This window comes from Manacus vitellinus, unplaced genomic scaffold (genome assembly GCF_001715985.3).
Source record: "Manacus vitellinus isolate BGI_N305 unplaced genomic scaffold, ASM171598v3 scaffold_7_pilon, whole genome shotgun sequence".
NCBI lineage: Eukaryota > Metazoa > Chordata > Aves > Passeriformes > Pipridae > Manacus > Manacus vitellinus.
Window position 1 is genome coordinate 11,193,987 of NW_021940813.1, and position 18,873 is coordinate 11,212,859.

Consider the following 18,873-nt stretch of genomic DNA (forward strand, 5'->3'; position numbering starts at 1 on the left):
TCTGCACATAGGATGAGGAAGGCTAATTTGGACACAGAGGATTAGAGGCTTTCACAGCCCAACTTAAATCATTAGATCCTTAAATTTTTGAAATAATTTTACCAAGTAAATTAGCAAGTTTAATGTATACATAAGACAGTTGGTAGCAACAGTACTTTCTAAATCCTCTCAAAGTCTATTCCCATATTGAGAAAAAACCACTCTGTGAATGCCTAGATATTTCAAAACAATTAGAAGCAATTAAACAAACACAATGAGAAAAAAAAGTTTTAAAAATGCCTTGTATGAGAACAACTAGAAAAAGTTTATGAGGCTACAGGCATAAAAAACAACAAAAGGTTTTTTTAGCTTCCCAGAAAGTAAACCTTTCATCCCAGATAAAACAGAGGAACCACATCAGTACACAAGCACTTCCACAGGACTATTCATTACTACGTTATTTTCACAGCCACTGGTAACCCAAAAACATGCCACCCTCAATAAAGTAACTAAGGAACAACTATGTGCAAATCGAATGCTACCAAAAATTAAAGTAGGAGAAATAAAAAAGTCAAAGTCAGAAAATCCCCAGGGTAAGCTCTCCAAGGTATATGTACCACAGCTACACTGTATTTCTCAAATATGGCCCTCATTTCTGAGACCATCCACAATTTTAACTTCAAGCCTGTGAATACTACCAAAACTAGAGCAGATCACACTAATGTTTTATGTAAGCATGCTTGCACATCTTCTCAGGTGATGAAGCTTTAGTTCTAGCAGAAAGTTGTGGAACTAGTCATGTCCTTTCAGCTGTCAGCAGGAAGAGAATAAATAATTTCATTGATATTATGGAAGGTATAAACATCAGACTAAGTATGTCCTTTACAGTCTCTCTCAGAAAGTAACATTATTAACTTAGAATATTGTGGGAAATCTCAAAAGCATCAGCACTTGCAGATACTTTTTTAAAAGTTTTCTCATTACACACACAGTATTAGACTGTGTTACTGTATAGAATATATTCCAAAATAATTCTGATACAATTTTATACAACCATAGGGCCTACTGCCTTCTTCCTTCATTTTAGCTTTAATACTCGCAAAATAACTCAATTCTAACTTTTTACGAATTTGGTCTTCAAGATTTTCCATGTTATGCATGAGAAAAAAAAAATTAGCAAATGCTTTGAACATTCAGTAGCTGATCAAATTTCAAAGATTTAATCTCTGCACAGAATCTCAAAACCTAATATACTGTCCACAGGAAGAAGCTTTCCAGCCCAAAGCTGCACTGAAATCTCAAGAATCAGGGTCCCAGATGTCTCCTTGTGAGGTGCTTGTAACATTTTAGGGTTTCTGAGACCTTCAGACATTTTGCCAAAGATAAAAAGATTTTTAGGACTCTACAAGCTGCAAAGTACATACAATCCTTCTTCCCTTTTGCAAAGAAACATCTTCTGTATTGTCAAGCCCACAAAATATTTAATTCTAGTAATTACTGACCTTTTTTTGTTTGCATCTTACCCTTCAATTTCACCATCCACACTGTTTACCACCAAAGTTACACTTCAGCCAGATCTGTAAAGAAGTTGTTTTTCCTGTATGAAAGAAGCTAAGCTCCAGAGAGAAGGAGATTTTCTTCTGTAAACCCAGTCCTCATCACTCAGCATCCTCTAAATGCCAACAGGAAAATTTACCCCATTGGCATGCAGGAAAAACATAACAAGGGATTGTTTTTTGTGGTCAGGTTTTCACAGAAAACTTTATTATTCCATATTTACAGGAAAAAAAAGTCTATTTTTCCTCCATCTCAATTCTTCCCAAGACCTTTGACTGTGGGAGTCATCACCTGCAGTCCACTGCCTTTCTCCACAGGGGGCTGAGGCAAGGAGAAAGAAGTATGTCCCAGCCCAGTGCCAACTCGGTACAAGCAGAAACAACACCCACAAGTCACCTCTCTCTCTCCTCCCCAAATTCCCTGTACAAACACCGCTATTCCTCCCCTGTTCATGCCTTAAAGTGCACATACTTTGAGTCCCTCACTGCAAAGGGACTGCAAAAGACTCCTCCTGACATGGCTTGGGGCAGGTCTTGCCCATCTAGAAGAGTAAAAAGAAGGATAAGGGTTGATTAGTTAAGTTTCACTGGTATTTTGCATGGCATTCCCTTCAGAGCTCCCTGGAACACACTATTAAAAATGGGTGTTTATTTTTAATCTTTCACATATTCTGTACTTCTAGAATACAAGTGGTTACATGAAAATTATTTTGATTAAATTCTGATTTTGGGCAAGGGAACAGATCTTGATTTAAGAAAAATGTCCTACAATTATGCACCCCCGAAGGAATGAGTTGTTTTATTTTACTGTTATTTCAAACCTTTTGAATATCAGGCTGAAAACATGGTAAAAGACTGTGCTTCAGTACTTGAGGATTTCTGAGGCTTATAAATTTTACTTTAATCTATAATTGAGAGAGCTGCTTTTCAAACTTAGTCAGAAGTCTATTCCAAATAGGTTTTTTAATAGCTAACTAGCACTAGGGAAGAAAAAAGCAATTCCATGAGTGTGTCACTGTTAGCAGACCCAATGTTGTATCACGCTTATATTTCATTAAATAGCAGACCTTTAGAAGATGAGAAATCAGTAGTTTCAATCACAAGTAAAAGTTCTACCTTCGCAACACACACTAAAAATGCCCAAACATTTAGAGGGAGTAAAAGGGCATCTTCCAGGCTTCTACATGACATTAGAATTATTATGTTACTATTTCAAGAGTTTAAAAACTTTATTTCAGGGAGAAGAATATGTAGTTTCCTTAGGCCAGTAATCTCAATGTTTGAAATTGCTGCATCCCAAGTAAAACTGTTAAAGTACAATTTTCACTTAATTACAATTTTTTTAGAAGCATTGCACTAGTGACTACTGCTAACAAGAAAAGACATGGTGATTAAACGTTTCATGTCCTTTAATAGCTATACTGAAGTGTTAATGAGTGTTCAAAACATGACAGAACTGTCAATTGTTACAGAGCTTCTCACTGCACAGTAGAGCGCTGAATAAACTTGACTCTTTTGCTTTGCTTTAATCAGAACCAGAACATCGCAGACCTGGTAGTTTAAGTGCTGGTGACACAGAGTTACTCTTTATAGGACTGTCTTCCACCCGTCTTTCCAGGTGTCTCTGCTCATGCCTACCCACTGACAAGGCTTTCTCATTTCCCCCTGGTCTGCCCAGTCCACACTTTTGTACAAGGGCAGCCACCAATTTCAAAAACCTACCTCTAATTAAAACCACAATTTTAACACCACCACCATCCTACCCGTGCCTTCTACAGATTAACCAACCCGCAAGAAATTTCTTTGTTAACTGTGAGACTTTACTGCACCCTTTCTTTGGATGCAGGCCTGTCTCATGTGCCAAGCAAGTCCACCCCCCGTGAGCACAACAATAACCCATGAATGCTGCAGGGAGGCACAGGGTCATGGCAAGCCACTCAGCACACTGGTGCCTCCACACCAGAGCCACCACCAGCAGTGACCCTGCTACACACACCTTGCTCGCACATCAGCAGCTCGGTGCCCACGCCAGTAACCGCCAAAGCCAGAGCCAGGAAGACCTTCTTTTAATCCCTCTACCAAGAGTATAAAAGCATCTCCACCTGCTCTTCCCTGCAATCTGCCTTTGGCCTATGGTAAATGCCATAAGCATTTGTCATCATAATTTACCATTAGGAAATATAACAAGAAAATTGGTGTGTAGTTTATGCAAGACATGTCACATTAGTTATTTTAGTTTTCTGTAATTTCTATGTCATGCTGCTTTTCCTACCAGTCTTGATCTCTTAATATCATCCTTTCTTTCATGCAAACTCAGAAACAGAAATGGCTTAGTCTCAAACTGTAAGATAATGTAATTTCAATTTTTCCTTCAGAAAGTCCATAAATACCCATTAAAATGTTGCTTTAAAAGCCATCCCAAATACTGGTGCAAATAAAAGCTAGAACTTACCAGAACGTCATCATTTACTATCACTACTAATAATGAGTACTCTTGAGGACCTCAACTGATATTTTGAGCATCTTTTAACATATGAACATACTGTACAGACTCACCAAATGATCTGGTACACATCTCTTTATGGCACTTCTAAAAATCCTTGAAGTCCTATTATGACCAGACTCACAACTGGTGACTTACTGGACAGTGTGTACTGAAGCCCTACCTGCCTTAGGCATAAACAGGATGCAGATTCACCCCACAGCCACTTAAACAGCATGCACCAGTGTTTTGTCAAAGCTCTGAAATTTCTCAGAGTTTCCAGGTACATCAACAGTTTTGATGGTATATTTGTTTATTTTTCACCAGCACAAATTTGTTTTCCACTATCTCACTTAACAATGTAACAAAAATATGTGCTGTGCAAGATCAAAGCAGACCTATAGGTTATACCAGGCAGGAATTTTACACCAAAGGATTTCCTACTGCTCAAAGTCATTTAATCAGATAATCTATATAAACCAAAAACATTGCAGTCCTTTTTTTCTTTTTCTGTCTATTCGAACATTGCCCCTCTCTTTTTATGCATGACAAGCTAGGTTATACAGGGCCTACATTTTACATTCAGTTGGATTCCAGCACCAGGCCTCTCCCAAAACATCACATTATGAATGACAAGCACTCTCTCCTCCCCTATATTAAGTCAGAGTAACAGTGAACCAGATGGCAAGATGGCAAATTGCGACAGCTTCTACTGCTCAACCAGAAGTGTGAGCAAGTATCACTGGGTTATCAGATCTCTCCTTCCAAATAACATATGCAATTATTCACTTCACCTTGTCTGGGGCCATTCAGGCTGTAACATCTTACTTAGGGTGCCTACTTAAGCCTTTCCAATCCCTTCCTTTTGTGGTAGGTTGAGGGGTTGGTCTTTTTAAGATTCTTGTATTTGCAAAAAGAATCCAACTTGTTCAGTCAACAAGATGCGGAATAGAAACATCATTTGTGAAATTTTAAGCTACTAATAATGACTTTTTTTCCTTTTGAATGTGCTACAGAATCTGCAGCAACAAGACCACCAAAGAGTTTGTTAAGTGACTGCTTAACATCTGAGACAAAAGTTAATGGGGTTGTTAATCCTCAGTCCACCCCACAGCTATTAGCACAAGAAAAAGATAGGAGGAAAAGCATGGTTTGTTTAGAAGGCGGCTCCACCTTAACAGCTGATGCAGCTTCTCAGGAGGGTGAAGTTCCTCAGACCTCCAGGTCTCAAATCAGGAGTGACAGGCAGCACAGCAGCATTCAAGTCCCACCTGTGCACACTCGGATTCGTATGGAAGAAATCAAAGCATTGCAATGAGGAAGCATTGCACTGGAAAAACATACAAGGCCTCAAATAATTTGAAGGATATCAACCAATACTGAGTGCCTAAGAAAGAACAGACAATTCTGCCTCTTTGGTAAAAAAGGTATTTTTTGTTTCTTTTAAAAAGGTTACTAGAAAACGCTTACGGTGTTGTAACAAGTTCTTTATTTAAAGCTTTAACTTCATTCTTTATGTATCAAAGGTCACTCAGCTTAGTCTCACTGCAAGGCAAAGGCATTCACACACAGAACAAACTGTATCTTATGAAGCTGAAGAAGATTGAAAATGTTTTCTGTGTTAATGATTAACAATTGTATTTGCCGATATATAAAATGCCTTAATGCCTCATTATTTCTAAGTTATACAAGTCCAAGACAGCAGCATCCTACAAAACCAACATCACCAAAAATGAATCTGCCAAAGTGCAAACAGTTTCTGCCTAGCAAACAGGATACACAACAAGTAATATAACAGAGTGGTTTTAATTAGCTGGGCACATAAAGCTGTTACAAGACAAATTTCTTTCATTAAAAAAGGCAGACAGTCAGTTAGAGATGCTTCAGTGCACTTAAACCAAAGATGACATAAGGCACTGAACCTTCTCCCTCCCCTGTAATGAGGAAGAGCCAGAGGACTTGGGATAGAGTGAGTGATGAGCAGCCCCTTCTTCTGCTACTGCAGTAGTGGTTAGTCTCCAGGAATGCCAACAATACCAGGGGTCTAGGAGCACAGGGGAAAGAAATCAGCAGCATAAAGAACCATTTTCTGTTATTTTGTTCAGACACTTGGGATAAGAATTTCTCACAAAATGAAAGGTAGGGTATTTAAGGCCCTCCAGTACTGAGCACAAATATTTTGTGTTAGGCAAAACCGGTAGTGTGGTACCCACAGCAAGATGCTGTTACTTAGCATAACAGCCACTTAGTTTCAACATCAGATGCTACATGTTTTTGCTACTTTGTAAGCATCTTTGTATTACTAAATACGAGGAATTTTGTTCATTGCATGTTTGGTTTTGTTTCTCTTTTATTAATCTTAGTGAAACACCTGCTCATTAGCAAAAACCATTTCTCTTTCCCAGGGTTACATCTCATACCACATGGTTCCTGAGTCAAGCGCTTATTTTATACATGCAATTTCAAAAATTTTAATAATAAAACTTTTAAAAAATGAAAAAAAAAGAATTTAATGTAAAACAAAAGTGACTAAGAATATGTGTGTATGCATAGTACACCTCTTTTCTCCTCTCCACTTAAATTACTCTGCTTTCCACATTTGCATTCCAACATACTGTTCCCTTTCCCCCCTTGTTCTGGGCTGAAGGTGCACCCCAAAGAAGGGCTACACCAGCTCCTCCTTCTCCCACAAGTGCCAGGGGCCACATCAGAAAAAAAATCACTAAAAAACCCACTGCACGTATTATTAACAGAGAAGTTTGTCTGCCCAGGCCCACAGAGAGACTCACGCTCCTAAAGACAGAAATTAGATGCCTGAATTTAAGATCAGTTATCAAAATCTTTTGGGGCATGACTGTGAGCAGTTTTGTCTGATCAAATTAGAATGGAAACAGAGCCATCCTTGTCTCCAAATCCTGTTCTTGCCAATGCTACCCTGGGCACACCAGCCCCATGCAAACACACACCAGCCAGGATGCTCAAGGCATTTAAGAGCACAGGCAACCTTATGTTCCAAGCCCTTGCTCCCAGGAATATTGAAAGATTCTGGATAAAATGAAGAACCAAATATAGACAGTCCTGAAAGCAAAGTTGAGAATCCAAGACTCCTCCTTGCAGATAAATGGGGATTCACTGGACAGCAGTTTCTTATTTTTAATGTGGTTTTGTGAACAGAGATTACAAGATATTGCACGAGTGTTGGATTTTTCCCCTCCGGTTCAAAACAAGTCATTGTTCTGGGATGGGAAACTAGTTTCTGAAAAGACAAACATCCTTTCTTGTTTGTTTCATTAAACTGGTAAAAAAAATTTAATTCAAATGGATCCACTGGAGAAAAACAATTGATATTTATGTACTGTTGCCACTTTGCACTCATTACAGGGACTAATGTTTTGCAAGACACATCTTTAAACCTTACTAAGCTTATTATTTACTATCTCCTGACAAGCATGACTTCATTTCATGAACTGGCACATGTCCCATTGTGAGAATCTAATCTTTAATAACATATCCTAATTACATATGCACATTTAATGCTAAAAAAATAGCTAAAATCCAAAAATGAAATAAAACCCACTCATTTGACTAAACAAAGCAATTGGATTAGAGTGCACAGAGCAAACTTAAACAAAGTCACATTTGCCACAGCAAAAAAGTCATTAAGGGAAGGGGAAAAAAAGTGTAAAAAAAAACCCAAAACCAAACAGGCAGACAACTCTTTATAGCTGACTGTATCTGACCTCTCTGAACTCCCAGCTAGTTTACTTCTGATCTGCCACATAATAATAACTTTAAAAGAAGCACATTTAAGAACTCATCAAAAGTTGAAGTCAATTGTTCTTAGGGTACTTAATTATAAACAAGAATGGTGTGTTCTTCAACAGAAGCTACAAGGATTTAGTATTCTCAACACTGACGGCAGAATTTTACCATTAAACTATTTGATTTATCATTTGGTGCTGTTCCACAGTGACAAAAAAATTCCTAAAATAGTGAGCCTTAAACAAACAAAAAATGATCTCCTGAGATTTAAATACCAAATCATGCTACCACAAAGCTATTTCTATTTATTTGCCCACTTCTGAATTACTGTGGTCTGGAAGCTATTTTCCTTCTAAGTAGTAGAGTTGTAACATTTGACATTACCGAGATGCTTTGAACTCAAAAACTTTGAGCTACAACATGACCTGCTATAACACTTTCAAAGATTCTATCAAAAGAAAAGTAAATTAGATAAATTTGTAATTTTAGAAACAATTTTACCATTGATTGAAACTGAATCCTAACACACATCAATCTTTTCCTTCAGAGGTCTCATTGTAATTCCTTCTTGAAGTGAATTTTGATTTAGCAAGATTTATCAAAACCATATTCTGCAGGAAACTCCCTATAGTGTTTGAGAGTACTAAATAAGAGGGTAAGGGCTTAAAACTTACAGTGTTAATTCTTAGGGTAAATACAAGACAATTACCTTGTAAGAGGTAGACCACATTGCTGAACATCAACAAAGCGAGGAAATCTAATGAAACGATAATATTACAATTCCTAGATGTTATTTAATTCTGCCTGTAGTTGAATTAAGTTCATATACATTCATTTGAAGTGTTATGAACATGTTCATTTTTCCTTTGGATCTAAACTGTCACTATTCCCACCACTGCCTACAATATATCGTCAACTGAAAAACAAATGTTTTGTAAAGTAAAGGTCTTTTAAATATTTTTTTTAATAAGGAACTGGGCAGCAAAGTTTGTATTCAACTTTACCTTCTTTTGAACTAGAAAATTTGCTCAGATCTGAAGAGGTGAAAAACATACAGGACACAGTATTTTGCACTCAAGCTTCTGTCCCACAGTCACAGCATTCAGGTGCCCAGGCAGCAACCTACAGCACATCACTGCACCCTGCTTTGTCAGGAAGACACGTGAAACCCTACAATCTGGTAACACCACCAGAGGCAGACACTAATTGCCCAGTCTGTTCAGGTTTACTCATTCATAACTCATTAGTATTAGTTTCCTCCAGTTCATAATTGGATAGCTCAGCAAGGCTTACAGTGAGCTGAGGGACAACACACAGGATGGAAGAGAGAAACAAGATGATGCCCAAATAAGTGATAGAAAAGGAACTTATTGTCCAAGACAGATTAAGCAAAGGGTCGATGAGCTCCTTGTAAATTAACTTCATAAACTTTTAATAACTGAAAATAACCCTTAGTCTTCTGCAACAAATTTAACCTTTTGTTCATCTAATGAGTCCTACATAGCCCATGGGGTAAGTGATTTTTGACTTGTTTTTCCAAAGACCTTGGGTTGATAAAGTGTTAAGACCATTTTGAAATACTGATGTTTCCGTGAGGGAGATGGCGAAAGAGGCTGGTGTCAGACTCTTTTTGGTGGTGCTCAGTGATAGGATGAGGAGCAATGGCCATAAACTAAAACACAAGAAGTTCCACCTCAACATGAGGAAGAACTTCTTCACATAGAGGGTGGCAGAGCACTGGAACAGGTTGCCCAGGGAGGCCGTGGAATTTCCCTCTCTGGAGACATTCAAAACCCACCTGGACATGTTCCTGTGCCACCTGCTCTAGGGGATCCTGCCTTGGCAGTGGGGTTGGACTGGATGTTCTCCAGAGGTTCCTTCCAAGCCTAACAATTCTGTGATTCTGTGAGATAACTAGCACTCCTCATTAGCACTGCCATGACTCTTCAGCTGTATTACTCAAGTCAGGGTAGTTATCAAGAACATTAATTCCTTTATTAAAAAAAAAAAAAAAAAGGAAAAACAACAAAAGAAAACCAACTCCCCCCCCTCAAAAAAACCAAAACCACACACACACGCCCCAACAAACCACACAAGAAAACATGGTAATCTTAGCAATACAGACGTTTCATGATGCATATGCACCATTATATTTTCTACAGTACAAATAGTAGCTTTATCATAACTCATGCAGGCATTCAAATGTTCTGTCAGTTGTGAAATTTGCTAAAGCAAACATTTAAAACATTCCTTTGAAGGCTACAAACTACCCAGTCCTTTTAAAAAATTAGTTTATTTGCTCTCAGGGAGTTCTGTCATAGACCTAACTGTCTTATTTTTCTAATGATAAACTATCCTCTTCCCTTCAAACGTTCAGATTGACACTTACATGGAAATTTTTTATGTGCAATGATTACACTTCCAGGCTGAACCTCTGTTTCTCAAATCCACATGCAGAGCATGACAAATTATTCACACCACACTGTGCTCTTGGACTCAGTTATCAGGACTCCAGAAATAGGCTTTTGACCACCGACTGCATTAAATAGCTAAGATCCAGGTAGTTTAAAACATACAATAAAATAATGGCTAAAGTAACAAAAACTACACCTGCTTTTGAAGTCCAGTACCCAATACTGAAATTACTGATTGCTGGTATTTTCAAGAGGACTCATGGGGTAAAAACAATCAAGACTATATCAAAAAACGTAAACAGAGATTTAAGAAACGTTAAGCCTCCACATTCTAGGTTAAACTAACAGATGGTTTTATTTGAAAATATTGAAGACCACAATATTTGAAAAGGGCAATTAGCACCCCTCTGAAAAGCAGTAATGACCATTTCATCACCCTGCACTTACAGAAAGTTTTGGAAATAAGTAGAAGTGGACTACCAAAATAAAAAACCACTAACACATTTCTTTTGCAATTTTTTCATATTAGCTCTAATAAAACAAAGTCTACTGAAAAAAGCCATACTTGACTCTGAAATGAAATGGAGGCAAAGGGTACGCAGTTCTATCCATGATGATAAAGCAACAATAAACAAGACATGCAGATGTCAGTCAATGCTGAAACCTCAAGAAGGTGCTTTTTGGATATTTCACCAGGAAGTCTCCAGTCACACTTCACTCAGACAAAGTAAGAAGAAAATTGTTACTTGTTTAGTGTTTAAAAGGTGTACACAAAGCAGGGCAAGTGCAGATTCACAACAGTTGACTGTACACATCTCAAGTTGTTTTTTTAGAGAGCAACTTCTACTTTGTGTTCAACAGATCCTTCCACCAATATGACTCGAAAATCCTTAACAAAAAAAGGACAGGAACAACACTGCACCTTGCAAATCAAAATATCAGCTGTGTGAAAGCAACCAACAAAACTACGAAGCAATTAAAGAAAGGCAGGCATATGTCAGTAACAGATATCAACAAGGGCAATCCGGTTACAAAGATTTTAATTATTAACAGGAAACTTAATTAGGGTGCTAGAGCTAAGTCTGATGAAGAATGCCAGTGAGCCTTCAGCAACCACACCCGGTCAAGATTTCAGGTTGACATCTCACTGAAAAGTCTCTTGTCTTTCCCATGAAGGGTTTCAACGTTGACTCAGGGGGAAGAATGCCATCTACTGAATTACTCAGACAACACTGGCACATCCCACCTATATTTGCCTGGTCTCAATATGCAGAGAAAGATTTTCTTCACCTTCTTATTGACATGAAGATTATCAGGAGAGAAGGGAAATAAAGAAGGAAGGGAGGCCAGGGAAACAGTATCTATTTTAAAATAGGTCATTTATAGCTGTAACTATTGGCAACTGGTGGATTTGGCTAAACTAAAAATAAATTCCACACTTTAACAGAAACAGTAATATTATAAACTTCTTTACGGCTGACAATCATCCCTGTGGGAGGCAAGAGCCCTTTAGAGGTGACTGAGCTCAGCTGCATACATGGGTATGCTCATACTTTCAAATACAAGAGGACTAAGGAGGAAGTCCCAGCATTATCCCAGCTCAGGCACAACCTTAGCTCCCAACTCAACACTCTTCTAGACCATTTTGGCCAGCTCACACAGGAAGGCTTCACTCCACCAGTGGTGCTAGACAATGTGGTGCAGGCATTGCAGCACAGCATTCACAAAGTACAATTCAGCATTACCAAATAAAGACCCCGTTCCACTTCAATCTATGGATGCTTGATGCTGATGCAAGTCCTAAGCCATCTATTTTAAAAGCTACTTGAACCTTCATTTCAAAGGCTCAATTAATATTTACCAGCTTTTTTTCCCTCTTCTTCACACAACAGAAAAGGTATAATACAAAAGTACAGCACTTTGCATTTGACTATATTAAAATAATACACTTCAGCTGAATATAGTTTAATTAAGGCCTACTCTGGTACACTCCTGTATTAATTAACAGTTTACTTGGAAATTCCCACCATATGGTACTGTAGCAGATGTTAATCATGTAAGGCCAAACACTTTGAAATTACTGTTGTAGGCACTTCATCTGAGGTACCAAAAGCTCTAAATTTCTACTTAAAGGATAAACTGGAAATGCCAAGCACCCAACATGATCACATCCACAGCTATTATCTCAAAGATAATATTATTTGGCAGATAAGCAGCACAAAATGGGCTAGATTTTTAAGCCTCCAGTGCACTAAAATGACTTGCTATAGACAATACACAACTCCCTTTGCAAAAGAAAAATGCCTGCATTGGAAACCTCAAGGAAAAATGTTTCCTCTATTACCTATCTAACCCCCACAGACAGCAAGAGAAAACTGTGTATATGAGTAGACACTCATTCAGCATTCCAGATCTTCAGTGCACCAGACTAGTGGATTTGTCTTCCAGACCTTCATATCCTTTAACTTCAGGAAAGGAGCATTATGACGAACAGCAGATGCTTTCTCTCGTACAGCCAGCTATTTTAAATTTAAGAGCAAATATTCTGCTAGGTCCAACAGTCCCACAACAAGAAATTAAAAGTTCCTTGATAGTGCCACAAGCAGGTTCATATGGTAGATGATTTCTTCTGCATTTTGACTGTAATATGAGCCTAACATTTGGCTCCAAATTTTCAACTGGAAAAAACCAAATTCATCTCTGTTTCCTTACTTCATCTTTTTGGAGAAAGCACATGTGTTTGAAAAGCTGGGAGAGATGGATGGAGAAAATGTGGTTATTTCAGGATTTCCCAACATAGCCCTTACAGACTGGATTTTTTTATAAGGTATTTGGGAACCCTTATCCTACAATATTTGTCTTGATAATCATTCAGCTTCTAAACTGAAGGTTTAAAGTATTCATTAAGTAAATTATTTAAGCAATAACTGTGATAGAAGCACAGTTTTGTTTTATTTGGAGCTAGAAATCTGAAGTTGTTATTCTGCTGAAGGTGTCTGCTATAGGTGATCCTCAATACAGTTACAATTTAATGAGGATATAGTAACTTCTTGAAAAAAAAAACAAAACAAAACAAACAAACCAGCAATTACATAGAATGGAAACCCTGAGGAATGAGCTCTCTCTTTCTCCTGGTTGCAAACCTTTGAATACAAGCCTTTATACAGAGAAATTTCTCAGGAAACATTTTTTCCCTATTACTCTGGAAACTGGTAACAAATATTAGTACTTGACTCTGGGAAATACAGTACAATCAAATGCTACAGTAACTTTACTGAGGTTAAATGCCTATCTACACTTCTAAGGATCAGATAGAAAGGCTGGACCATTTGCCAGTTTGGGTTTTAGAATAAAACTGCCTGGTTTATTATTGCTGTAGTGCTAAAAGACAACTACTTGCAAAGATTCTAAAAATACATCTGTATATATATTTCAAACCTCTCATCTGAAAAGCGAGCTGGTTTATATTGCTGCCTTGCAAAACTGTTGACACCCATACACCAGAAAAGCCATTTGTAAATTGCTTGGTTTAATACTGCAGTGTGCAAATAAATCTGAATAAGATCAAAATACAGAGCTTTGCCGAACTGTTGCAAAAAACCACTTGAGAAAACATATTGTGAGGCCATATTTAAACCAACAGATGTTTCAGAAACAGAACAATATGTTCACACAAAATAAAGGTGTAAACGGGCAGTGCTAAAAGAGCTTCACAACTAAGTACATCAATTTCAGTAGCAACTGAGATCACCTCATCTAGGAAAGCTCCCTCCTAAAAAGAACATAAATTTAGAAATGAATTCTCATGTTATGTTTAAAATTTGGCTGCATGAAGTATTTGCAGAGTGGCTGCTTATGTAACATCGCCTTTGCTATGGCAACACCCGGCTGTTAGGCTTTGACACATCCCAGTTGCAAATGCAGTTTCATTTTGTGCTGATAAACAATGGCAGGAGAGGTTTTCTAATCACAAACTGAGATGCTCTAAAACACATCACCGTGACTGATGTGGTGGCCACCGACACTGCTAAAACTCCTGATGTCGGAAGGGCAAGCAAAAAGTGAGACCCACGGGGAAAATAAACAAACTACAGAGAGAGATCTCCCAACACCACTTTTGATACAGTTTTAAAACTGCAGTCCTTAGAACTAAAGTTTGGAATAGCCCTCTTTGTACAAACTCCCTTCTCCAAAAAGTCGCCCAATTTGTCTTACTGAAAGCTTTGTTACTTTCTTACAAAGAAAAAAGTGTTTTAATGCTGACAAATTGTAGAACACCTGATCTATTCAACATATGGCACTTAGAAATGACTATTCAAGTTGATGACTATTCTGAAGCTCATCAGTCACCTACACACACTTGACAAGAAATGAAAGTTTCAGAATCCAAGCGTTTTTCATACTCTTAAATATCCAGCTTTTGTTTCCCTGAGACAGCTCAGCCTTTTCTGTATTATTTCTAATAGTCGCAATTTTTAAGGGCCCTGCCAAAATCAATATGAAGAGAAGTAGCAAAAAAAGAACCTTTAACTCAATAGACCATTAGGAAAAAAAAAAAAAAAAGATGGACAAAATTGAAATCCCTAAATGAGGCACATACATACGTGGAAGCACTCACCCTCTCTACCATAATGTAGGTGCTCACAGGCCTTTGTAGCACTGTAGTCCATCCTACACTCCAGAAAAAGCTCCCTTCTAACCTCAGTCCATATCAGTCTTCTTCAGAGAAAGCCAAGGCCAAAAATCAGGTAGGTTTGATAGTAACCCTGAATACAGGAGTCGCTCTTACTGTTTTTAAGACCTAAACCCATTTGCTAGATCCCAACGCTGCGAGAGAAATTGTGACTTCACTGATGAGCTTCCCCATTGCTAACTAATGGTTTAGGAGCTGTGGCAGAACCTGGGTGCTGCTACAGCAGTCCTAGGGCTCTGCACATGCACAAACAGGAGTAAAAGGATCCCCATGGTAACATTTTTTTTTTTAAATCATTATTAAGTATTGGAGTATTTAGTTTCAGAGCATTCCCACAGTGTCTTGCTTTTTCTTGATGAATAACACATAATTCCCACTAGACCAAGTGGAGCACAGTTGTTGGCAGCGCACAATGACTCTTTGCAAACTCACATGCTACTGAAAATGGACATGAACTTCAGCACATGAAGAGCAGAGAGGAACTCAGTTCTCAAACCCATGCAGTATTCTATCATCCAAATGGGGAGCTTTTGCATTCTTCTTTCACTTTGCTAGCACATTCATGTTTCTCCTTCTCTTCCCCTAGTCCTTCTAAATATTTACATCCTTCTAAATGCTGGTAGAGTAGATTTTATAAAGGCAAAAAAACCCCACTTCTTAGCATTAGAAGCCTTTAAGAGCAGCTCTATGCCTCAAATGTCAGCTTCTTGAGTATGACTACCATTACAACTGTTTAAGCTGTATGAGCTTAGTATAAGTTCTATGAGCTGTCATTCAGCAAACAAAAAATAAATATTTAAGCTTTGTTACATAAAATAATATCGATTTTTTTTCAGGTAAATTGCCTTTTGGAACAGATTCTGCCACTGAGAAATTGATACTGAATTAAAACTAGAATATTGTTAAAAGCAGCAAGTCCTTCTCAAAATACAGCCATTATAAATAACCTCACACCAAAGAAGTTAAATTAGAAGACTCAGTTAAAAACATCCTAATGTTTGGTAAGTAATTGCATGTCTTTGAGTCTTCTCAGAGCCTCAGAAATCTAAAACACATCTGACATGTTCCCTTCCTGAGTCAGTGAAAGCCATGATGTTCGACGAAGCTTGCCTATGACACGTGGCAGTGGAATCCACACATGTCCTCCAAAGGGGAGGCAGAGGAGGTGATTGACACATTTTCAGCTCACTGATCTATACAGGACCTTTAAAATTAGTACTAAATGTATGAAAATAATACATGGTTTGAATCAATTTAAATATTCATTTTATCCTCCACATACGATATTTTATCCCAGAGAGATGAGCTAATCCTGCTCTTTTTCCAGCTCTATGGCAGTTAATCTTCTGTCTGTGGGTTCACAAACTCATATACTGACATTGGCTCCACTCACTTTGTCCTTTTCATTTGCCAAGTTTAACTGGTTCTTTGGTCCTCAACTCATCGCACACATATTCACAGTTCAAATTTAGGTAGTTGCTTATTTGCATAACCAATTCCAGGTACAACTCCGTATGTCAGCAGCATTGGAGTTAGGCCATTAAAAGGGTCCACAGACCAACTGTATATATCAAGGAATTAAAAACTGAGAAGATGCTGGAGAAACTGCATTTATTCCATGAATACCCATAGTCTTGAGACTGTTCTTTATTCAGCCATCCAGCCCAGAGCCTGGCACTTTCATCTAACCCTTCTGAGTGGAAATATTTTGCCTGTCTTCATTTCTCACATGTTGTAATATTAGGCCCAATGCTTTATCACTACTCTGAACAAAATGCCACTGAGGTAATGGCTCTTTTGACTAAATAAAGAATTCCAGACGGGGCCTTTTATTGCAAATGTTCAGGTCATACCAACAAGACCATCACAAAAACACTGAGAGCAATAAAATCTAAAGTGTTTCATTTCCTTACTTTCAGATAACTGTAAACAATGTTAAACGGTAGGATTTTCCTTTTTCAGGAAAGATTTTGCTTTGAACATTGAAATCTATTTTGAAGAATGCTCTTTACAGAGCTGCTCCAAGCAGGCATATGACATAGCAGGACACTTATTTCAAGGAAGAGGTTAAAACCAAGTTCAACATTTATAATTCTGTTTAATAACCTCAGTAAGTCAGCAAAATATTCTTGCATCTTGAAGTTTAATGTAATTTATGCAAAGCAGGCTTGACTGCCCCTAATGCAAAGACCTCTAATGCAGTATCTCCAAAGTTCTCATGACAGAGACACATTCATGTCTTGCTCATCAAGCTGTCTAGGGTACCTCTTAAAACACAAATAAACTATTTTTTAGACTTTCAGAAACATAATTTGCTGGAGACAATGCATTTAAAGCAGCAGAAGAACATCTTTTCATGCAGATTTCAATAGCAATGTTTGCAAATGATAAGTGAGAAAAACAAAGTTGTTGCAGCAAGGACCACCTGCCCTTATTCACTACCACCCTTACTCCAAACTCAGCAATGTGTGACCTGCCCACAGCTGCTAGTCATTTTAATTCCAGGCTCAAGTTCTGAAACTAGAGTGGCTATCTAAGTGGTTTTCATCCAATAGTGCTAGTAAGAGACAGGTGCTTTACCTCTTTGCACAACCTAAATGAAGATTCATCTACACAGAATACCAAATGAAGAAATGAAAGCTTGAAGCAACATATATGTGTTCGCCCAGTAAAAGTGAAAGTACCCCAGACAAACAATTGAGCACTCACACCAAAATAAAGAGGTTAAACACTAAAAAGCAACCTTCGTAATCCAGAAAGAAAGCACAATTATAATAACTGCTTTTTTTTTTTGTAAAAGTTCACATGATTATTTTTAAAAGATCTACAGGTCTAAGTGTTAGTCACACGTTTCTAACCACAAACCCTTATCTAGCCATACAATTTTTAATATTATCATTTAGTCAGTCTGTTCTTTTAAAATTACTGATTTTATATTGATGTAATACAAAAGCAGAGTATGTAATGCACTTCACCTGTCATTTATAAAAAGTATTTAATGTATTACATCTTTGAAGTGTTTAAAAAATGCATTATCTGCAAATTCATTACTTTTTATGCATTCCCAAAACATGGGGAATGTATCTCAGACATTGATTAGAAAAAAGTTCTACACAGTCTTTTTTTTTTCTTTTTTCCATGGGGAAAAATGTTGGAAGCTAAATAGCTGTAAAAAAAACGTTTTGAAGTTGAAAAGGGTTTGCTTTTAAAACTGACCATCTATAGCTCCTTCAAGTTTTTTATTAATATTTACTAATTTCTTAGGATATGAAGCATCACATCATTCTTTATTATTATTATTATTCTGTGGATTGAGAATGCTTCAGAAACAGCAAACTTATGTATGTTGAATACAATTGTAACATAACAGCTATAAATGCCAGGATCAAATAACTGAAAACATATGCTATATGCCTGAAATTTTAAGGATGATGAAACTGTCATATTAGTAGCACGCAGCATGTTATAAAGAACTCCCACAATGTAGCAGTTGTTCAAAAGTTGTACCCATCCGGTCATTCTATCTTTATAAAAAGATATATAATACTAGATGGTGATTTATTCAAAACACAGCTGCAGCCTAACTTAAAGGTAATAATAATAATAAAAAAAAATCACCCCCCCAAAAAAGATCATCTTAAATTACAGCGTTAAAGCCATGTCGGTGCACGCAGAATAAAAGAACAGCATTTCCAGAAAGTCCAAATTTTATTCTTATCAGACTTTATTTGGGGGGAGGACAGGTGAGAGAGTGGGAGAAGCGGAGCAGCGGTAGAATCATGCTCAGCCGAGCGGACTCTTCCGTGCTCCCTTCAATCAGAATTCTCGAAATGTCGCCCCCAGGATGGGGACGGGGATGGGGACCCCCCGAAGCGCGGTGCCCCGGCCGGAGGGGGCTCTGGGCGCCCTTCTCCCGGCAAGGCGGTTCCATGGCAGCGGGGGCGGAGGGGGCGGGAGCCCCGGCATCCCCGAGGGCGCAGACCGACC